The 25,173-nt window shown below is 37.9% G+C and overlaps 1 long non-coding RNA gene across 1 annotated transcript in view; it reads left to right on the forward strand.

Moving 5' to 3' along the window:
- The window catches only part of LOC148185981 (uncharacterized), a 209,893-nt gene that overhangs the window by 30,953 nt on the left and 153,767 nt on the right, over positions 1 to 25,173 (forward strand). Inside the window, exon 3 of the long non-coding RNA XR_015775399.1 lies at positions 10,140 to 10,806. This is a non-coding gene — a long non-coding RNA (uncharacterized LOC148185981). The remainder of the gene's footprint in view (positions 1 to 10,139; positions 10,807 to 25,173) is intronic.

A 25,173-nucleotide genomic window follows, 5' to 3' on the forward strand; every position in this document is an offset into this window, starting at 1 on the left:
CGTGACAAACTATGTGTGAGAGTGTGTGTGTGCGTGCGTGTGTGTGTGTGTGTGTGTGTGTGTGTGAGAGAGTGAAAGATAAAGAACATAGCTTAGCGACTAGACATGGTGGGAAAGCTTAATTCAGCCTTTTTGGTTACTTAAAACACTCCAAACAGTGCAGGTTTTGTTCTCACTGGAACAAGTTGCCTTTTGTTTTTAATGGATTATACAAAAAACACAGACACACACGCGCACACACACACACTTTTGCAATTTTCACCTGCTCCCCTAATTTCATAGCAAAACCAAAACCAAGATGAAACCTCAAACGTTGCAAAATGCATTGCAATTTATTTTAGAAAAGCTGCTGTTAAATCAGATATTTTAGACTGAAACAATTCTAAAATTAGAAATACTGCCACACTGTTGTATGCCTCCGTGCACCAGTCAAGTAGCAAAACATGGGTGCTTCACACACACTTCCCCCTGCCGCACAGAATATCTGTACAATCAGCACAGTTTCAAGGTCTCCCCTTCTGTTCCTTACTTAAGACGTTGAATAATGGCCAGAAAATTGTTTTTGCAAAACAATTATGATGCCCCAGCTGACCTTTGACCTCTGGATTTAAAGAGTTAGAATTTCATCATTATATCCTATGACACATTTGTGTGAAATTTAAACATATGAATTCTTGAGCTATGGCCAAAAACATGTTTTACGAGGTCACTGTGACCTTGACCTTTGACCTTTGACCACCAGGTTGTAATCAGCTCATTCTTGAGTACAAGTGGACATACTGTATTTGTTAAATTTGAAAGAAATTCCCTCAAGGTGTTCTTGAGATATTGCATCTACAAAAAATGGGCTGAATGGACAACTGGTGGACAGGAAACTCAAAAACATAAAAAGCCTGCAAATTCTGGAGGTGTCATGACCCGTTAAGCTGCTTAAGTATATGTTTCATTCATCATCCCTATGTTTCCTGGTTTATTTTGGTCACCATTGTTGCATCTCATTTTAGATCCCCTGTCAAGTTTCCCTCCTTTGTGATTACTTGCCCCTACCTATTTTGTTTTACCTGTGTCTTATTGTCTCCCTTGTCTTTACTTAAGTCCTTGTCGTTCCCTTCTTTGTTGCCACATCATCTTTACTTTCAAGTATTTTCTAGTGTTTCCTGTTTATGTTTTATCATTGTTGCCTTTTGACCTCCTGAGTCTGATTTAAGACTGAGCTTTAACTAAGTCTGTTGCTGGAATTCACCAACCAGTCTTAGCCTTTAAAAGGCATCGTGGATGCAGACGTTTAAGGGAAAATAGGTCTTCATGGGTGTAGATGTCATGCACTCAGTTGACCATGGAGGCTGACTGTGCTGCTCTTTTTGGACCAGATGTATGTAATATTTTTACCTTTGTTAGCAGCGTGGCTCCAGAGATAGCAATGCCAGTTCATCAGTTCCCCACTTTGGCCCAGTACAAAATATCTCAACAACTATCAGAATTAAGTATATCCATGGTCCCTAATGGATGAACCCCAATGACTTTTCCTCTAGTGCCACCTGCAAGTTGAAAGTTGAGGTTTTGAGTTAAAAACCAAAACAACTATCGGACATATTGGACAGATTATCTTTAGGTTTGCCTCAGGATGAAATGCAATCTTTTTTAAAAAAAACAAAAAAAAAAAACAACTAATTTTTCTCCAGCACATCATCAGGCTATGATTTAATTATACTTTGGTTTTACAAATATCTGCAAAACAGTTCCCATCAGCCTCAGCTGTGCTTTGTGTTTAGTGACCAGTGAACATTGCTTGATAAACATCAGCATGTTTAGCAGTTAATGAGCCACTAACACGGCTGCAGGCTCTTAGTGTTGTTTTATACTGCGCAGTCTCAGTTGTGGGAGCATTTTACTGAATTTACTGACAGACCTAAAAACACAGAGGCAAGATGTTAGGGATGAATACAGATATGTTTCACTTAAAATAAACCCTATAAATTAGCTCAAAATAGTGCTTCAAGTTAAATGACTGCTAATCAAAAGTTGGAGCCAAAAGAATGTTCAACTTCAAACAACATCCACATGAATTATAGCTTTGATGTTACAATAACAAGGAATAATGGCAATTTCCAAATTATGATTAACTGTTTCAGGAGGTCTGAACTTTTGTGTGAACCATTGCTGTGTAGTAATACTTCAACAAACAATACAGTGATTTGCAAAAGTGAGCCTCATGAGAATAACCATTGTGCTCTCATGCTTTGTTTTTAAGTTGATCGCACACACAGAAAATAATACTTTTCTTCAGTGTATAAGTGTATAAAGAGTCTCACCACATGCAGAAAGCCATGCTTCTCTCTCTCAATGTTGTAAGTTTCACTTACTTTCATTAAAAAAAAATAGGGGAAAATAAATCAAATTAAAGCTACAAGCAGCGATGAACGAGCCCCTTGCGCTTCTGCGCAACTCAGGAGTGTGTTGGCAGGACACCAGCTGTTCCGCGAATAATCAAAGTGTTTATAATAAAACGTGACCAACATTGTAAGACTTAAAAGTGTTTAAAGTGGCAGGAGTAGTGCATCAAAGTCTACAACATGTCATGTTACCAGTGGGTGGCGTTATAACCATACCTAAATGTTTGTATCTAAATGTTTTCAGTTCAGAGATGTTATCAAGCACGAGACATTCGGGGCAGACTGGACAATGTCTGCTAAACTTACAACAACTTCCTTTTTTATGGTGAAACATGCAAAAAGGCTGTTATGGCAACAGCATTTAACACAGTTCAAAATCTTCCCAATCAAGCATTATCAAGCTCTTACACTTTGCACTTTTACGCTCTGCACTTTTGTAAACAAATTTGAAGTGGATCTAGTGCAACATGCTTGAGGAAGTAAAGCAAAGTTTAAAACATGTAATTTCCTGTTGCCAGTAAGTGGGGCTGTAGGTATAAGCAGTTATTGGCATGTAGATGTGTGCAGGCTGGAAACCTCATCAAATGTGAAGTTTGGGACATGTTTTTCTGTCTAAAGGGGAACTACTAAGCACTTCCTGTTTTGTGGTGAAACATGGACATTTGATGCTTTGTCACAGGCACACAGTTAGACATAAACTCAAGCTTTTAACAAATTTTCTTCCTGATCGCACAGACAAAATTCGCAGTCAGCCAGATTAACTCTCTAGGACAAGTTTGTTAAAGTATGCACAGGAATTGAACAGTAAATTCAAAATGTCTGACTTTCTGTTAAGATTTATACAGTTTGCTGCTCGGGCGCTAATAATTAAATGCTATTTACTGTATACTGGAGCTGTTACAAATTCTTACTCTAACATTTGATTTGATTTGATTTATTTCTAACATGTAAATACATGGAAATAGAGAAATTATTGTACAAAAGCAGACAGACAAAAAACATAATGTTTACAGACGATGAAAAACTGAAATGGTCAAACACTTGATGACTTGGTTTACATACTCGAAAAAGGAGTGAGAAGAAGTAAATACATATTATTCCCAACACTTCTCCATGAGTCATTGAATTTTAATTAACCATCTTCCTTATTAATTTAAATCTGTACTGTAATTAATTAATTTATTAAATATATACATACACCCACATACTCAAAATCAAATATATACAATTTGTCATGATAATTTACAGAACAAAAGAGGAAGATGAGCTCGGAAAAATAATTTTAAATAACCAAATATTAAACAAAAACTCCTGTAAACGGCTGGTGATTGTCAAACCCTTCTTTATCTTTGTACCTCATGAAAATCATGTTTTTATATATTATTTTGAACTGGTTTTTGTCTGGACATTGCTTTCGTTAAGAAATTAGAAACCTCTACTGAGCTTTTTGTCATGGGGACAATAGTTCCACAGAAATTCAACATTCTTCTGAAACTATTTATGATGGATGACTTTAATTAGTTATCAAACTCTATATGTCACTCTTAGTCTGAAGCTGAGAGAAAACTGGATGTAAATCTGCTATTTTCAGATACAAGTCACACTCAGGCAGCGTACTGCTTCACATCAAACCACCTGTCGATTCAGAAAATGGATTGAATTTCTGAATGCATCATAAAGCACTGGAGTTTACAGTACTTCAGAGGCCTGCACTGCTCTCAGCAGAGCACTTTGGGGATGCTCCTCTGGGTTGAGTCTTCAAACAGCACAATGCCACCTTGAGCCCAAATAAAATAAGGTGACAGAGCGACTCTATCAATGATATTCCTGTCATGTTTGATCGGTGTCATTATAGAACTTTCCCCTTTTTGAGACATTAAGTCTGAAATCTGAAAAGCAATAACTGTAATAGACGCAATTTATCCGCATCAAGTCAATTTTAAAGCTGCAAGCGGTGTCTCACAGGTTCCAAACACAATGTGTGACACACACTGAACAAAAATGCAACACTTGTTTTTGCTTCCATTTTTTATGAGTTGAAATAAAAGACTTTTCCCATTCAAACAAAAGGCTTCTGCATGATCGTCTGAGACGAGCCACTGAGGTAAGCGTACCTGAGATTTGTGCAAAAATTCCTCAGCTGTGCAAACTAACTGCTGCATCAGCTTTTCACGTGGCTGGTCTTAGATGATCTTGCAGGTGAGGACACTGGATGTGGAGGTCCTGAGCTGGTGTGGTTATATACAGTGTGTTCTATGAAGCTGGTTGGGTGTCCTGCCAAATTCACAAAAACAATGTTGGAGATGGCTCATAGTTTTGAAATGAACATTCAGTTTACTTTGCTTTAATGATGTCTGATGTCTGTTTTTGTGAGCCATGTGAACACAACAGATCACAGTCAACTGCTTGCTGTCCACTGAGTCTGGGACATGCCAAGTTTACTTTTGGTATTTTCGTGGCTAGGCTTACTTGTGGTGCACGTGCACACAGGGTTGGACCAGATATAGTTAGTTATATTTTTTTCTTTTTTATTATTTTTTATATTTGTTTTATTTTCAAAAATAACTACTTAAGTGCACGAAAGAAATATCTGCCCATTGAATCTTTAGCAGAGACATAATCCTGGTAATAATCCACAAATAAATGGTGCCATTTGAAATAACACTCTTGTGTTTTGCATCACCATTATAATACCGAACCACAACAATCTCTATCACATCATGTTGTTCATCACAGCCACAATTAATAGAGTTAATTAAAGTCATTATAAATGCCGAGCTGCAGGCAACACTTTAGCCAGACTCATTATACAGAAGATGGCATGCATAGTTGTTGCCCCGGTTACCAGATGTTTTGGATGGAGATGCAGAGGGAGGACTGGCAGGAGCGGACAGCCTGAGGGAGTTATTAGCACAGAGAGAAGTTTTAATTGATCTATGGTATTTAAGAAGACTGTGAATGCATCTGTCTGATTTGCAGGAGAAACTGCAGAACATTTCATTAAAGCAACAAATCTGATAAAGGTTTCTGTGGTTATTTTGCAACAGTCTGGTGCACAAAATGTAAAATTTACGTAGTTTTAAAGAGAATCACCAGAGTAAAGAAACGTATTGGGTGCTGTCAGAGATTTCAGAGCTGGTGAGAATAATGAAAAACTGAGTGTAGAATACAAGAAAAAGATGAGCAAAACATGAATGAGGGAGTTTCAGAGAGGTTTACATGGTCGTGCCAGCTAGCTATTTAACCAGAGCCAGCACATGTCTCTCAGCAGTGTTGGCAAGTAACTGAATACAAGTAACTAAGCTACAAATTTAAAATACAAAAAAAGAAGTAGTATACTGAATATAGTTACTGTCTTTAACTCTTTAACACCTGGATCTACATTGGTATTCTTATGCTGCATTCAGATGCCTTTAACAAGTATTTAAACCTCTGACACCTGAGAAAATTGGTTTGATTTCTTTTGAAAGCAAAAAAATAAATACAATTTGAAAAAAAAACATGAAAAGAAAATGAATTGAAGATTATCTGGATGGGATTATTAACTATTATCCAAAAAACAGGGAGAAATGTCCAGAAAACTATATTTGTTCTTCTTTTAATTTTATATTTAAAATTATGTTACAGAGAAGAAAAGTCTATTTATTTATTTTTGGCACTTTCTTAAAGTTTTTAGTTTTTTACTTTTCTACTTTTGGTGCTTATTTTCTGGTAATTGTAACTTTCTTTCTTTTTTTGTTTTTTTTTTTTTACTAATTTCTTGGTCATTTTGCTCCATTTCTTTGTAATGTGCTCATTGCCTTCTTCCCATACTCCAATGCAAATTTGTTCAGGTTTCAAATGGTTAAAATAGAATATTTGAAGGGATTACTTGAAATGTTTTGTTTTATTTGCTGTAACACTGTGCCCTTCATGACACTGTTTTCTGGACTGTCCAAACTGGTCACAATCTGCTGTTTGGAGCTAAACTTTTGTTGTACGGCCTGTGTCTGTGTATTCTCTTACTTTGAAAGCTCGGTAATGGACGAGGAACAGCTGGTTCCTGAAGTTGAAATGAAGAGATATCTACAAAACACTTCCTCATTTAACTGCAAAAAACTTAATAAGGTGGCAGCTGGCTGAAAGCAGATAGAGAGTTCTCACCCAACTTTTAAGTGTTTATGTCTCCAGTCAGGCCCACAGCTGATTGGTACGTGGTTTGTTTACACAATATAACAGCATTGCATATTTAACAGATACAGTACGGAGAGTGCGACACTGCTTAATTGATTTTTTTTTTTTTTTAAATGCGTTAATGGCCAGACAGCATGCCTGTCATTAAGAGGTTGTACAGAGACGAGAGTTAAAGCTACAGCGATGATACAGGTATCATATGAAACCAGCAGACCAGACCTGAGGAATCCAGTGGTAGCATCTTTGCCATGCTAGCTTCTCAGTGAGGGAATAACACTTCAATTTTAGGCTAAAATTTGGCAATGGAAAAATGAGGTCCCTTGACCTCTGACCTCCAGATATCTAAATGAAAATGGATTCTATGGGTACCCATGATTCTCCCCTTTACAGACATGCTCACTTTATGTTAGTGCCATGCAGTTTGATTCCTTATCAAGACAATCTGGTAAGAATTGCTTTATTTTGTCAAAACTGTTTTGTAAAGCAAAATAATGGAATTGAAAATTGTGATTATTTACAGTTAACTATAGAAATTCATTCAGCGATAATTCAGAATCTTAAAAAAATAATTGGTTTACGTATCTATCTCTCTCTCTCTCTCTCTCTCTCTCTCTCTCTCTATATATATATATATATATATATATATACTGTATATAAATTTTTTTCTAGGCATCTAAAAATGACAGTCTTTAAAGAACACAACACAGAAATCATGATGTGAGTCACAACTTCTTTTATTTGTTATTGTTATCATACATCTGTTGTAATCTGTTATATAAATGTCATCCACTGGGTTTAAAAGAAAGCAGTGAAATTCCAGCGTGATGAACAACATGTCACATGGCTTATTCTGTATACTGTAGGTCATACACAAATTATTTTTCTGACAAACCTCACCATTAAATTCCAACATGATGACTCTCATGTTCCTCAGTACAGCAATAAAACACACAATCACAGGACATCATTCTCATGATTATGAAGAGGCTGTGATCAGATACTGTACAACAGCCATCTGTACGCCAATAATATCATGGTCTATGATGCAAACACAGGAGTGTTTCCAGGAACACAGTCGGACACATCATTTAGAAGTCAGCACGGGTTACACTTAGAGGAATGGAGCTCCAGCTGTAACCTTTATGCTGGGCCTGTGGAGAAGTGACATTTACAGTACATCCCTCATTGTCTCATATACTGTATATTACACTGACTGCACTGTGTGTTTTTGCGTGTGTGTGTAGATTTTCAATTGGCTCTGTTTGAATAAATGGACTCTCTAGTCTGGCCATCACACAGATGGAATAAAATCACACTCACACATTAACACTCTCTCCTGCTCTCTGTGGCTCAGGTTCCCCATAGAAAAGTCAAGATCGTGCTTCATCATCTCAATTTCCCCCGGCTGCCTCCACTCTCCAAATCTCTATGTTGGGGAAAATAACAGATTTATGGGTGGGGCGCTAACAATATCCTCAGTTATTGCTAGAAGCAAATGAATAAATCACCATGCCAAGATGCTTCGGCTCCACTGCCCGGACTCATAAGAAATGAGAGTGTGTGTGCGTGCGCATTTGTGTATGGCATTGTGTGTGCAAACTCATTTGTTCCTCCACACATTCATGCATCTGTGTGTTTGTGCATTTCATTTTAAATGTGTTATGAACCGACGGCAGCCTCCTTAAACCTCTCCTAGTGTGATTTATTCAGTTGATTGCTGTTGGTTTTCAGTGGCCTGATCAGGCCGCTGAAATGCAGTCAGTTGTAAAACTTGATTCCAATAAAGTGAATGTGCCGGAAATTCAGTTGAGAAAAATTTCCCATCCTTCGTCATTCTCTTATTTATAAAGATATGCATTACATTTTTTTCTGAGCTGCTTGGAAAGGCATGTGTTGTGGATGTTCATCCAACTGGAGTCAAACTGTAAATTCCTAACACAAAGAGGAAAAAAATGCATTATTTATTTTGGAAGCCACCTTGAATAATAAGTGGAAATTCAAAGCAACTCAGAGAGGATTAAAAGTTACTTATCAGTTGTCAACAAACTTTAAAAACTGTATGTAATAGGCCCACAGCGTGAGTCCAGATAATAGTTTGTCTTGTACAGAGCAAGGATATACTAATAAAATGAGGAGCAGTTAATGTGCTTCCTTCTCTCACCTCTGCCAGTCTGAAGATGAAGCTGGCTGCAGGCCACCAAGGATACTTTTAGCAAAATTACAATTCAAGAAAACAGCAAACTTCAAAATAAATAATATCCTCATACAAACATGCACGAAAACTGTTACGGCGGATTTCCACCGCTTGCATGTGCGTTGCATTAGGGCTCCGCTGCGGTTTTGGTCCGTGCTCCATCATCCGTCAATCCCCACCTGTTGCGTTTTGAGTCCGGCAAGGTGGCGCGACTAAGGAGTTCTCGTGGTCATTACAGAATCACGCGCAGTATATCATTACAGAAGAAAAAGTAATAACTCTGTTCACTCCGTGGATTAATTATAGGGATGTGGACTCACTCCCATAACTCCCAATACGTTTCTCCACGCGATCCAGGCCTGGATCCGCTCATTTTGACGTTTTGTTGATGTATTTAAGTAATATATGATCAGACGTAAACACGGAATGTTTTATTCTGAAAAATAACCGGATATCCTAATGTTGTATCGCTGTCCGATTTCCTGTCTGCTCTGCGTTAAATTCGGCTGAATTTATGCGGAGTGATCCGGCGTCAAAATAGGAGCCTGGCCGCACACGGATCTGGTGGGGAAAAAAAGTTGATCCAAGCAGCAACATCGAGGGCCAAAAAACAAAGTCTAAAGAGAAGTGCCTAAAACTGCAGTTCCTAAAATCGTCACTAGCGATCATATCCAAAAGCCAGTAAATAGCTAGTAAGTAATCCCCATAGATCCCCATGCTAAATACTCAACTTCACAGCAGAAATACACACATTTACAGCCTGGTTAAAAAAAACAAACAAAATTGTTTTGGTCTCTATAGTTAATTTACCCATTTACAACAACTGTACTGGGGGTGATTTTTTTTTTTTAAATACAAATGGCGTGTTTGCATTTTATTAAGGCTTAACATGCAAAATGTAGAGCACAGATGCTTTGGGTGACAGGTGGATGCTATCCTTTGACAAGTCACAACAAAGTTATTTTTATCTAAGTTTTTATTTTTTAAATGTAATCATAGCACCAGGAGACCAGTCTGCACCAGGAGACCAGTTTTGCTCATTACAAGTATAGGTAAGTTTTAGGCTACAGAGAAATATTTTATTAATGCATGGATTTCATATAACTGTATATAGATAATGTTTTAGAGTGATTATAATGATTGTATTATTAAATTTCGTGGATAAGCAAATACTACTATATCTGGTCCATTGAGCCCAACAATAGGCACCAATTCCATGGGTACTCCTGTATGGAATGCCATGTCAGTCAACATTAAATAAATAAATACATACAAAAATTGGTTTGTCAATAAATAATGGGAATATTCTGTGTCTATCTATCTATCTATCTATCTAAATATCTAAATATTCACTAAAATCGCTTTCCTTTCTCTTGCAGACCACCCACGGAAACGCCCGAGCACCCACTTGCGTCAGCGTACAGTCGGAGCCAATCAAAATCAACATCAGGTTAACAGCCAATCTGTCGGCTTAGTTCCGCTTTGTCCCGCCCTACTACTGACTAGCCAATCACACCACGGGACCAAATCACATCTGGGAAAAAAAATGCGCGGCTGCTCGTTAGCTTACCTTGACCTGGGATTTTTCCTGGACTGGACAACAAAGCGGACAAATATGTGGTTAAAAACCCAAAACAGTGAGTAAAAGTGTTTTCACCGGTGCAACGTCCACCTCCCCCAGTGCCTCCAGCAGTGCATAGTCGACGAGTGTTGGCAACATCGGTGAAAATAACCGCAGTGACGCATTTGGACAACAGACAAGACAGAGTTATCAAGCTAGCTGGAAATTACAGTTGCCGTGGATAGCCAATGAAGCTACAAAGGACATGTTTTTTTGTGAGTTTTGCGGACGTAGACTTACTTTTCCAGCTGTAAGAGGAGGTTCTGAGGAGATTCTCCCTGCCAGTCAATAAACGGAGAGGACAGTGCTACAATGGCGTATGAAATGTGTCGAAACAACAACAATCTGGATGGAATATCTGATGAATCCACCAAGTGCACACCTGAAAGATGCAACTCTTCCGTTTTAAAGAAGTAACGTCAACGGTGAGTGAAACGCAATCCAATATATGTCTAAGCTGTGTGGTTCTGCATGTTGATGGCTATTTGGTTGTATTTTACTGTGTGTGCTCGTATGGTTTTCTTACATGTAGAACGGCTTCATTATAACACATCCATGGTGTGGCCAGGCTTTCAGCTAGCCTGCTGCATGTTCTGGCTTGTTAACAGGCGGGCCTTGTGTAGCTATAGTGTTGTGTTGTGTTAAATTGCCATGTGTCACAGCCACTGGCGTGTTTATGTTGATTTGTGCACGTGGCCTATTATTTGTGTTTATGTGCAGTGGTGGTTCTAGCGCATTTGTCCCCCGCCATGTTTAAAATAACAATATGGTATAGGTTGATCTGATTCTTTATTGATGTTTTTGTGTTGTTTTTGATTTACAGTATATTCATCCTTAAAATATGCGCTGTAAAAAATACACTATGATAAAATAGCTGAACCGTTTTCTAGTAATTAAGCCCTTGGTGACACTACATTTAGACAAGCAGAAATTAAGTGATGCTAGATGTTTTTTTTAATCATAAATAATACATCACAAATCCCTCTCAGGGCTCTAGATTAACTTTTCCCACTGGTGGCACAAGTGTACCAGGGGGGTATTCCAGAAAGGAGGTTCAGCATACTCTGAGTCTAAACATTGACTGACCATTAACCGCACATTATTAGGATCATAGCATAAAGGTGAAAAATTGATGGATTGAATAAATTCTGATTTTCATTTAGGTTCAGTCTCACAGGGGGAAATGCTCTTTGAAACAGCAGAAAATGAAATATAAAAACATGATTCATAAAGGTAGGAGATATTTCACTCAGCCATGTTTGCTGGCTATATTTTAAGTTAAACAAAGTAAAAATTCATTCAGTGGCCATTTCAACATGTAGTCATTAAAACCCCCAACAGAATGCTGTTATATATATATATATATATATATATATATATATATATATATATATATATATATATATATATATATATTAGTGCTGGGCATAGATTATTTTTTTTAATCTAGATTAATCTCACTGCAACCCTGTAGTTAATCTAGATTAATCTAGATTAAAATTATAGATTTGAATTTTGCCATGACATTCAAAATAATATCTATCTATCTAAATGATGAAAATGCATCACAAACTGCTTGAGAAAGCTGTTCTACTATAATATTTGGTAAAAGAATAATGTACGTAAGATTTACTTTGGTGTTTAACTTTTTTAATTTTGTTAAACACAGACATTTAGGAACACAGGTTCTGTCTCCATGTGGAAAAAGCTTTTCCTGCTAACTGGAATGAACAGCAGAGGGCGCAGCCTCTGATAACATGACCCTAACTGAACTGTGGGCCTACATTAGAGGTCATGAAGAAGACCATTAACAGTCAGTAGCTTTGTGACATGGCTTGAGCCAATCACTCCAGTCACTCAGGCAGACCAGCTCCGCCTTGTTCACGCCCTCCGCGTAATTCGACCAGGTATACATCCGCGCTTAAACATCAAAGTGAAATTGGTGCCTTGCTCACTGTATAGACCCAACTTAGTGAATAGTTTATCACGCGATAATTTGCTTATCGCGATAAGAATCCAGCGATTAACGCAGCACGTTAACAGCCCAGCACTAATATATATACGTATATATATATATATATATATATATATATATATATATATATATATATACACACACACACACACATATATATATATATATATATATATATATATATATATATATGTCCTCTCGCCTAATATTCTGCCAAGTAAATTAACATTTGGTATTAATATGAAGCACACGCCATGAACACAATATTAACTTTCTTTATGGGACTGAGAATTACTATGATGATCGTGTATTAGGTTATGGTGCATATGTGGGGATTGTATTTTTATTGAGCTAACTGATATTTGATTATTGCTTTTTATTTAATTTATGTTGGTATGTTAGCCTGTTGGATGCTTTTAAAATTTTAATTTATTATTGGAGTTTTGTTTTATTCTATTATTTTGAATATTTTCATTTTATATTTCCTTCAAAATTGTATTCATGTTTTGTCTGTTGGAATCATTGATTGGTGAATTAAAAATGTGGTGATATGTATATGAAAATTCAATGAAATATTATTATTATATAATAGAGAGATTGGATATGTACGGCCGCATACTATTAAAATAAATGATTGATTGTAATGAAAAACGGTGCCATTCTAACAGATAATTATCAGGAAATGAGAGCACATCCAATGGAGATCTGAAAATCCTCTCCCGATGTAAGGCATTGCGTAATAATTCTGCTTCGATACCGATCAGATTGCAAAAATACGGACAATCAGTGTCTGATAGCTTGCTTCAGGTGGGAGGAGACAGGTAGAAATTCAGAGTTTGACTTAACTGTCTTTTTGGAACAGATAACACAGAGTTTCCTTTATCTCAGGGTTAACATACTCAGGGTTTTCACATAACCTGCTTCCTGGAATACCCCCAGCACACAAGTTTTGTTTTTGTTTTTGTTATCTTTCCATCTATCTAGATGCATGGATTATGAAATGCTGGGGGCATATACTTATGTTTTGTTTTTGGTTGTTAATTTTGTTTTTGTAATCTTCATTATAAAAAAGAAAAAACTGAACTGTTTCAAATTCATTCAGACCTTTGAACAAGCACAAAGTCAGTCATTCACATTTATGAAACAGCTTTGCCAAAACTGCCCCTAAAATAACTTTTTTTCCACATGAAAACCTTTTTTAGAAGGCCTTACTTCTTACATAACATCTATTTTATATCTCTGTGAAAACATCAACAAATTACTTTGAACACAACATGAGCTCGTACGTTGACCTCTTACAGAATAGAGCTTGAACTCATTGGAATGTGGCTTAATTCAATGCGACCTCTGTAAGCTATTAGTTTTGGCCACCGGCTGCTTTCTGTGAATGTTAACACAGATTTAATTTTCACATTGTAGCATTATCAGGGAAACAATAGTGTGCGACCTCTGATGCGTTGATTGTGAGTTTACCGTGTCTTTTCTTTCTGATGGCATCCCACAGAGAAGAACTCTGTTCCAGTACATGTTCTGTATTGCCCCCAGGGTGATTGGATGCCGTTAGTTTCGAGCCGTGTTTTAAGCCTGCACAAAATTGATGTGTTACCTTTTGACTGGAGCTGTTGCTCTGGCAAACTAGCAGTTTCAATGACGTTTCAAAAACACCCGGGGTTTCCCCTGGTAACATGCCTAAAGTTACTGGGGGTGGAGGAATTGAGACGACATTTGAACACAGCAAAAGATGTGACCAGATTATCATATTTTAAAATTGCAGTGCAGTGATGATAGACACATTTTATACATCAGACGTAGGCCCATGAAAAGGCATTAGGCTTAGGCTCAGTAAAGGATCTGAATATCTCTTGTTGATAACAGTAAATGTTTTGTCATGCTGGGTTTTTGATTTTCTTGTAGCAACAGTGTTTCAGTTTCACTACTGCAGAGGTTTTTCTTCTTGCAACCTCTTTTAGTGTCATGTCTCCAGTCTTGGGCATGTGTTTTTGCAAATGCCTCACAACCTGCCCATATACAGTATTTGGTGGGCATTACCTATGTTAGTGAGTGAATTATGATGAAGTGGGATTCAGCATTTAGCACACCTGGGTTAGAGCAGATTTGGATGCTTAAGAACATTTTGTGCATCTTTAGCTGACCTCTCATATATTTTCTCTTACCAGAAAATGTAAGAGAAATATAAGAGAATGTTGCTACATGAGGCCCAATGTTGGTGCAATACATGACAAAAAATACGACCCTGTTCTCATTACAAACTCGTAAAAGAGAGCGGCTTTGTTAGCACATTTAGTGTAACACTGCAACGCCATAATGCACCTTTCACATGCGCATGAAACGCCGCTGGACAGCATCGGGTGAGAACCCAGCCAGATAGAACCGGTCGCAGTGTTATTCAACGCCTGCGAAATTTCCGACGGCACCTGCTGTGTCCATCCCTATGTGCACGGACAGCTTTACTTGAGAACCCAGCGGTATGGAACTTGTCACATCATCAGGACAGTGTCAGGTTGAAACGCTGCCTGTTAGCGACATACTGTAATGAGCATGTGCCTATAGGGTGGGCAGAAGTGGAGGTGGATTGGTCAAACAAACCTGGACTTTGATGCGAGAGTCTGGTGCCTGCTTCTCGTTTGAATACGATGTTTTACACCTACCCATTTTCCTCTTTCCCCTAAACCTAACCATCTGTGCCAGCATGTGCATTTGTTGAAGTCCAGGCGTTGGTTGCTATGTTCTGTTGTTGCCTAAACAGAACCATGTGCGGCGTCACCCCACCATGTGCTTGCGTTGACATCAGTGTAGCAGCATCCCAGAATGTAGATAGCAGATCAGAAGGATACTTAGCTTAATATTTAAACTCGGAGATCCACTGCAAAGCTGCAATATATGGGCACTTGGGATGAAAACTTGTTAAAAATACACTACTATTAACATACTAATGATAAATCAAGGTTGAATCTCATCACAACATGATCAGAATGGGGTATGATAGGCTAGGATTACCACTCTATCTTCTAAGGCCTTACCAGCATTGCTTAAATATTTTAAAATAGTTTATAATTTTATCATTGGAGGAGTGTTGTATTGAATCCGACTTGACTATGTAGTTTCCTAACCTAACCACAATACTGCAGACTGGTCCACTTACAAGCTTCCTTGATCAATACCCAGACCCCATTCAACTCCAAACCAAGGCGGTCCATATCCCAAAGTTACAGACTTCCCTCACCCTCTAAAGTTTCTATTTGGAATACTTACAAAAACATATTGAGAAAAAATCCATACAAGCTACCGAGCTGAAGAAAAACAGAAAACATGTGTTCTCTTTTCCCTGTAAGGGATGTTTAATGACATATTGATTTAGCAGTATGTGTGAGAAAATACAATCCGTTTGTCATGCTGTATTTTCCTGTTGTTCACCATTTGTCTTTATAGGTTTGGGTGTATTGTGTCTCGTTGCACATTTCTTAATTAAATTTTGATGGGTACTTCAATGATAGACAGTTTGGCCTTGAGTTTAGATAAATATGGGTCTGTGTGTGTGTGTGGTTGTGGATAGGTGGTTTGGAGGTTGTCAACTCCAGCACTTTTATAAATGAGATGAGTGATTTATACTGTGGTGTTGGACCGGCAATCCAGTCCTCAGAACACCAGAAATGTCACAGCTAGTTTAATTTCTCATTTCTTATTGTGTTTATAAAAGTGCGTCTCACCCTGATCGTGCTGTACAGCACACTTTTAGAGGGTGTCATAGTGCTGTGTGCTCTAAAGTGTCAATTTTGTCATGTTTTGATTTTTTTTCCCCTCAAGTAGCCCTGTATGAAAAAATCAAAGCCCACCCATTCATTTGAGTGATTGAACTCAGCAGGGTGGATGCCAACACAAGGGGCTCCGGCAAAACAATGAGGGGAAATCGATCAAAAAGCCCACAGCCAAATCACTGACATCATGCCAACACTATGCTTGCTGTTTACATCCCCTGAATTATAGGAATTTTAGTTCCAAAACTTAAAAGATGAATATCCCCCAAATAGAAGTTAGACAAAGAATAACCTGATCAGTTTAGTCCTTATGATGTCAGAATTTGAAAACCCTTGCCTTGAGGCCTTTACTATTGACTGTGTAAGAATAAGGCGCGATGTCACCCATTAAAGTCAAGAGAGATGACCATATTTGAATTAAAGAGCAAACACACAAGTGACCACAATATCTTGTCTAACATTGAGAGTGCAAAGCAGCTGGATACTGTTGTTTATGTCACCATATATGGCTTTTATATTTCCATGCTCTGACATGGTTGTAATTTCATTGTTTCATAATTAGATGGCAGGGAGCCTTTTTTCCTAGGGCTGTTTTTTATGTGCTGTTCTTCTAGGGCATATGATTTTGTCTGAAAATCCTAAAACCTTTGCAGTGTAAAGCCTTTTTTTCCTCTAATTATAGACTTAGTTGAGTTTATTCTCAAGTACAAGGATCTTGGCCTTAAAAAAAGATATCTATCAAAGGGCATATGAGCTGTACATTTCCATCCAACTGTATCAATTTGTATGTGGGGTTGTTTAAAAAAAAAGTGAATCTATTCATCTGAGAATTCTTTTAGTTGAAATCTTTTGCTGTTATGCTTCACCGATAATATTTTCGGTTCATTTGTGGCTTCTGAGACTCAGCTCAGACCCTTCAAAAGAACAAAATCTCGCCCCTCAGTGCTGAATTTTATTGTAATATTGAACATTTTTTAGATATGTGGGTCATCAGGAAGAAGGGGATCACAACCATAATCAGATAAAAAGTGCTGACACTCACACACTCTTTTTAAGCCTCCAGAACAGCTCTGGTGCTCCTCGTCATCGATCTTTCAACTGTATATGCTTCAGACACATATTCACAAAATGCGTTCTATTAATGACTGTGATGGAAAGGACTGGGCAATTAATCAAAAATGAATAGAAACCGACATTCAGAACCTCGAGCCGACGTAATCTTGCCCATGTCGGTTATTGTTTTTATTTTTATTTTTTATTCTGCTAATCCTTTTCCAACTGGGGTTGCCAAATCTCACTCATCTGGCGTGAGTGTCATGCTTTTGGGCTCTGTCTCACGCTCTCAGGAAACCGAGGAAAATCTCACGCCAAAACACTGCAACGGCAGTAGTGTTGAAGAATCATGTGATGCAGTGAACAACTTTGATTCTAGACCACAGCTGAGTATTTGACAACTGAGTCCTATGTGCTTCCACAACATTTTACTATTACGGATCAAACAGCTGATTGTCTGAAAGCAGCGCGGTGAGACAGACAGACAAACAGAGCGGAGCTTCCCCTGAGAGCACCAAAGTGTCTGGATGACCAAATATTCAGCGGTGAGAAATGACTTCTTTACACTTCTACACGCTACTTTTTTTAAGTTTCAGGTTTAGTCAGGTTTAGTTATTTAGAAACAGCAGGGTGCATCGCTCCATGTTTCATCCAGCCACTCTGGCTGAGCTCTCATTATCATTACCAGGGGCAGATGTAGTGATTTGAGGCCCGGGGCCACAAGCACATTGCCTTATTTTCAGTCTTTCTCTAACTGAGAATGTTGGCAGGCTGTTCGCAGCTAAAGAGGAAGTAGGCCGATTAATAGCACACAGCAGAAGTTCAAGTCAGAGTCCTGCAGTCAGGAGAGGTTGGCCTATTATCTGCACAATGCACTTAACATGCTTTAAGATTGAGCTTTTCATTCCTATATCTTGCTGGATCGTTGGATAAATAATAAGGCGTCATATATTTATTACACACCATGGTCAAATGCAACCGGGTCAGCAAACTGTGATGGCAAAAAGACAAACAAAAAAAAAAAGCAAAAAACAAAATAATCCATCATTAATTGTAGTCAAGGCAAAATGTTCAATTAATTGTGATATTGATTTGAGGGCACATTGCCCAGCCCTGGTGGTGGAGAACATTGTCTAATGCAGACTGCATTTTCATGAAACTTTCCACACCCACCCACCAGTTGCTCTGACCTGAACGTTTGCACACTTGTTTTCCTCATCGTGTCTCATTTAGCCGCAGCTTATAAATATAAGAAACTTCTTTTTCTCATTGATGCCAGCTTTCCCTAGTCCCCGAAAACACGCCTGCAGCCTGCTGTCTGTATTCCGTGTTCTACACTCGACAAAAACTGTGCAGAATGAGACCGCTTTTAACCCTGAATTGGTCGCCCCTGACTAATTTAACAATCTCATTTCTGCAAGGTTGTGGCAGGTCAGATTCTGCTCAGTTGTCTGCAGTTTGAGTGGTTTGACAGTCCAATTTCCCACAGAGGACCATAAAGTCTGCAGCTCCATTTTTCACTTTTTTCTTCTTACTTTCTGTACTTGCTCCTTTTCTCTCTTTTTGTCAGCATTATTGAGGATGTGGTTGTCTTGTTTGAATAGATTTTATTGGACAAAACCTAAGGAGCTTATTTAAGAGCAAGTAAAAAAGAAAACACTGAGTGCAAACGGCATTGACATTGAGACATGGTTCTCAGGTGCAAACAGTTTGCATACTTAAAAGCTGCAAATTAGTTACTTTGCTGCAGTTGTTGACATCCCTTGGAAGGACATTGACATTATTGTTTGTATAAAAAAACAGAATCACGACATTGCTCAAATAATGTCAACTCAGGACAGCTGTCGAGGACAGCAACCAATTCCAACACATATAACCTCATCAATGCTGCAAGAAATGTCAGCATTATAGATACCACTATTGATACTTTGCTATTATTTGGTGGAAAGATGAGGCAACGATACGTTTTTAACAGAACTGTTTTTTATCGCTTTAATTTGATAAATGTCCTAAATATTGAAGAAAGTGTTTTGTATTTTAATAATTATTTCATTTTTACACTTATGTATTGGTTAATGTCTATTATCACTTTTAGTCATGTTTTTGATGATTAGTAAATTATTGTATTTTAATTTAAAGATTTATTTTGAAAAATCTTGGCATCAGTAGTTTTAATTATGTTTTATAAGATGATTAGCGCTCATGATAAGATGTTAAACAGTTTGCAATTGGATCTCTATCTATTTTATATTGCTGGAAAACAAATTTCTCATCCAAACAACTGCATAATTCAAGTTTCTCACCAAAAAATACATTTTCTTTTGTTTGCTGTTACATTACAACACATCATAATGACGTTTTATTTACCTTGGCCCAATAGTCATTTTACTGAGCCGACCTTGAACACATCACAATGAAACTGTATGCAACTTATGCTTATTTAGCTAATTATCCTGCTACTTTCAAGTCCGATTTCAACAATGGATTTCTGTTTTTAACCGATGGGACTTGCTACAAAGTTTGGGTGTGCTTACCACTGCTGCTGTGAGTGGATGATGATGAAGACTGTGTCGGCTGTGCAGCAGCAGCAGCAGCTGCAGCTGACGGAGTTGAAGAAGTTTTTTTAACCAGAAGGCAGTCGAAGGTTCTGCATTTAGGTTTAATTTGATGCACAGTGTTGATGTGCTTAGTCATAGAGGCTGTGCTCCCACCCTTGCAAGAAATGATTTTGATGAGATAGATTGCATTTCACTTCCTTCTTATCTTTTGCTTTTGGTAAAATTTAGTCAAACTTGAGAGCTCTTAGAACGTTCAGACATCCTCGCAAGCAACTGACCACCAGATTTCTTCTTTGCTTGGTTTACCTGTTGGCTGGCTATTCAGTTGTATTCAAAAACTTTATTGGACAGTTGATGTATGCAAACCAGCATAACTTTGGTGGAGGTTTAGGTGACATGTTGCAGGAACTTGAGACAGTGCTGCTTGTTTATATGGTTTGACTGTGCTTTACATTTGACAAGTGTGACAAGTTTTAATGAAGGTAGAAACCAAGCACACAGGAACAGCGCCTGGCTCTAGAGATAATTCTTGTACTGGCCAAAACTGAGAATTGCAGCTTCTGTGTCCTTAGCGTTAACATCAGTACATCAGTGGACTTCTTTTCTTTTTGAGTGTCCAAACCCTGTAAAATTACTTCACTATCAGAATTTGATCCATTGGAACTGATAATGTTCAAAAATCTAGAAGAGCCTAAATCAATATTACGCCCACAGAAGTTAGCAGAGCACTGAACCAGAAATTAGCTGTCATGTCTCTTGCAAACGTGCACATGGACCCAACGATGCAGGAGATCCAGGTAATTTCCTACTGCTGATATGAGCTTTTTTTTTTTCTTTTTATTTTGCTTTATGCTCCATTTTATCAAGAGAATCTCTGGCTCTGGATCTCATGGTGTCTGAATTTATGAGGTACAACTGTCTGAATTAGGGGTAAAGCAAAGACGTTATCACAATAAGAAATGCACTTTCTTACAAACAGATTATATTGTTCAAAATAATGTTGAAAAACTAGTTCAGGCTTATTTATGAGACACAGAAACAGAGTTTGCAGAGCTCGAGGCATGTGTGGCTGAACAGGCAGGAGACACTCAATGTCACACTCTCAGATGGCACATTGAAACACATTGTCATCAGGCCATACAGGATTACTGTGGTTCATGGCCACCCCTCAACTGTGAGATTAGGGCGAACACTGACTTTACCAGAGACACAATCTGAAACCAACTTTATTTTGTGTGGTAGAACAAAACGCCAGTTTAAGTAACATGGGGAAAAGGCAAAATTGACCTATGCACAAAATAGTCTTAATCACCAGTTTCTTGCTAAATGTAGCTGCAACTTTGGTATCTGACCCCAGAACAAATTTGTCCTTGGATACGGAAGAACTGGCCTTCCTTACTCTACCTCTGATTGGCTCAACCTGACATTCTTACCCTAACCTCAGCCAAACTGCACTTGTCTTAACCTAACCAGTCCAACTAACAAAGGCAACAACTACTACCCACTCATAGGGAGAGAAGAATGGTTAATTACCGTGATATCCTGGGATTTTTAAAGTTGCAAATTTGCAGCCTGGGAAGACATACAAACCTATCAGAGAGTGATGACTGCTGTTACGTGGGAATACGTCAGGAGCAAAGGAACGTGTTTGTCAAAACATATTCATCTGGAAAAATAGCAGCTTTATGAAGGGTTTTCATTTTTCCCTTGCTGATGAAAGTGGCAATATTAAAAGATAGTTTTGCGTTTGTTCAAATATCACAGACTTGAACAGTTCTTCATATATTTTGACACCAGATGTAACACACCAGTGATCAAACTGCCTAAATTCCATTACAATTTAAAACGAGTGTGAATCCTGTTTCCTGAAACAGTGCTGCCTTTACACTTGAGGGAAAAACTCAGATATTAGAGTTGAAATAATATTGATTCCTGGTGAAGGAATTAAATGAAAAAGTGGGTTCATTTGTCGTTGTATGTTGTCTGGTTCAGGAGTTATGAAAACTGATTTTCGCCATTCGCATGGACATCAATTCAAGATGGCAGCCAAACGAACCCCACTTGACCTTGACAGCACGTAAAAATCTCAACTAGACACCATTACGGTTCTAAAAACCAGGTTACAAAAAAGTGCCATTCGGGTATGTGGGAACTAAAGATGATAACAAGTAGTCGACGATCAATTAGGTAGTCGTTAAGAATTTAATTGAACGTGTTAAATTTCGTCGATTAATCAATAGGCTATGCAATGCTGTCAAAATATATGCAATATGCTGCTATGAGCTCTGACTGAGAAAAAAATTGCTTTCGATATTATTTGAAATATAAAGTTTTCATGTTATTTTGTTCAAAGAATGATTAATTGATTAATTGATCCATCAGTTTTACAATTCGCGACCCGAATGGGGAACTGTTTCTCCTGCTAGACTAAGACTGAAGGCCCTCAGCACTGCAGCCTTTACTACCATACTGTCCTTGCTGTCACACAGAGAGGGAAGCTTAAGCCTTTTGTACTTTACCCATCAGGACACACTGGAGATAAGGGTGGGCTACTTAACAGAACATTCTCTGGGCTCTGCCACCCTGTTAAACAAAGAGAAGAAGAAGCCTGGATCTTTGTCTGTGATACTGGGAACCAAACACAAATGAGTCCATCAAACATTAAATCCACATATGCAGAACCTGCCAGACAGTCTTCCTTCTTTTATCAAATTCAGTCTATGCTGCTGTTGTTCCAGTTAAGCTGATTCACTTTTTTGTCTTTTCCATTTGCAATTGTTTTTGTTCAATTTGTTTCCTTTTTGTTATAACTGTAACATTAGGATTTTTTTGCTGTTCAAATGTTGAAGCCATCGGTCTGACTAATGGTGAACTGAAAGGGTGGCTTCTCAATGTTTCATCTTTCAGCAATTTGTTTTTCACAGCTTTTTTAGGGTTCTTGCAACATTTTTGTTGAAGACTTCAGTTCCACAATGCCCAGCAATTTTTAACTGTTCAAGAAGCTTGTTAGAAGACTTCACAAAATCCTCTGCTACTGTTTATGGGATCTGTTTTAATTCCCCAAGTAGAACCCATTGAACAAATCTAGCAGGGATAATAAAACTCCAAACATGGTGTACAAACTGACCTCAGCTCCATCCCATCCCTACATTAGGAAAACTTGTCATCGAACAAGCATGTGTGATTCTTCCAACAAAACAAGTGAACACAAAAGCTCTTCAAGTGTGGCACAATTCAACTACAACTTGCCAAAAGCAGAAATACAAAATAAAGATCAGACATAAGCACAAACTGAATAGATGAACCCCCATTTTTTCATTAATAGGCTACGTTCAGACAAAATTGGAGAAATAACACACATTTGGTGTGAGCAAAATGTGAAAATGATTGATAAAGTAAACTATTACCATAAGTAAAGCAGTACTATAATATGTATCATATCAGAGAAATCAGTAATGTACATTTTTGCCAGCCTTGGGACCTCAAAAATATGAAAGATTTCAAAACCAATGCTTCCCCAGAAAAAATGTGAGTTTCATAGACTTCGTTTCCTGCATTCTGTTGACTGAAAAATAATGTAAATAAATAATGAGTAGTAGGGGTGTCAACGTTTACAATTTTTTCTACACGTGTAAACGGGACTTCTAACCGACGTGTACCCGGTTACACGATTTATGATCTTTTTCTATCGCAGTTGCGCTATATAACCACTAGATGGTTCTGTCTCCATTCAAATACCTCCTAATCTCATTAAATCAAAGCCATTCCAGTAGTTAGTTATCGCACAAAAACGTTTATTCAGCGAACAGAACTTAAAAAGTAGGCAATCCATCTCACCATTTAAGGCTTAGACCTACTTATGACAGAAAGTAAAATGAGTTGAAAATAAAATCATCAATTTTGACAGACAAGAAAACGTACAAGTGAAAGCTGGAAAAGGTTTAACCTTCTTTTTTAATCATTGTTTTAACTATTGCTCACTTTTGTACAATATATTTTTTTAAGCTCCGCTTGTTAATCGCTTGTTGCTTGTTGTCCATGCGACCCCGAGTCAACTTGAAGTGACGTGACACTGGCTGTGGCTGCGTTTTTTTTTAATATCAACGTAACATTGCCACCTGTGCATCTATTATGTATGCGGATAACTGCATTAGTGGGAACATTTAAGTGTATAGTTAGTTAATGTTATTATCTTAAGCTTTCAGGCAACATTATCACCCCTAAAAATACTATTGGTGAGAAATGAACGAGGAGGAGGAGAGGAAAAAATGACGTGTAAACGGTTATTGATTTTTCTGAACGGTTATGATTTGTTATCCGTGTACCCGTTTACACGTGTAGATGTTGACATCCCTAATGAGTAGATTGAATCATCATTTTTATGTTAAATACTTTTAATTTGGTTTAGTGTTTGGTTCATGACCCTCCAGAGCACCAGGAGGAGGAGGGACTCACAGCTGGCTGTCCTACTTGGCCCATACAACCGTGGGATGCCATAGTGAGGCAGAACGGGAGGCTCTCGGCCTCTGGAAGACTCCTCCGTGGGGGGTTTATGAGAAAATGTGCCCCTGGGCAGATATGCAAAAGGCGCCAACACCTCTCCCACATGGGAGCAAGACTCACAGACTTAGTTGTCCTGCCCCCTTTTGTTGTTGTTTTGCATCTCTTTACATCTTTCGGTGGTTCTGCGTTGCTTTGCAGTTATTATGTGTCTTCTCTTGTTGTTTTGGATCTCTTTGTAGTTATTTTGGGTCTTTTTGCAGATCCAACATGAAATGGGTTCCATTCTGGTTCCCTCTCCTGATTTTGAACTATTCTGAGAGTTTTGACCAATAATAAATTGGATCGGTACCCAAGTTTCATCCCAGCTGGAACCGAAAATTAGCAGTCTGAACCGTGACATAAGAGGGTTTATCATATTCTACAGACTGGAAAGAGGGATAGAGCCTATGGGTCGACCGATATTGTTTTTTTTAGTATTTGTGCTTAATGAGACCAAAAACTGGAACAAATTTGCATTTACAATAAAAACAAAAATATACCATCAAAATTTAGAATTTGCAGTACAACAAACTCCAACACAAAACTTTGTTTAAATGCCTTTAGCAAATGTTTAATAAAAACCGAAACCCTCAACATTGAATACAGAAAGTTCACAGCAATATTTTTTATAAAGTTCAGTGAAAATTTTAATAAAAAATGAATTAATTAAAATGGCTCCATGAAGTTGTACAAAGTAAAAGTTCCTCTCATGCTGACACTTTGCAGACTGTCTTTCCTGGTGTTTGTTGAGTGTAATTTGCACACTTTTTCATTAATTAATTTTATTGGTGATCAATAAAATAAAACACCAACACAGATTATTGGTGAAATGCCAAATATCGGCCTCGATAATCCGCCAGGCCGATAATCTGTCAACACCTTTTAGAG

The sequence above is a fragment of the Plectropomus leopardus genome, chromosome 21 (assembly GCF_026936395.1).
Source record: "Plectropomus leopardus strain MGB_pleo_1.0 chromosome 21, ASM2693639v1, whole genome shotgun sequence".
In the NCBI taxonomy this organism is placed as follows: domain Eukaryota; kingdom Metazoa; phylum Chordata; class Actinopteri; order Perciformes; family Serranidae; genus Plectropomus; species Plectropomus leopardus.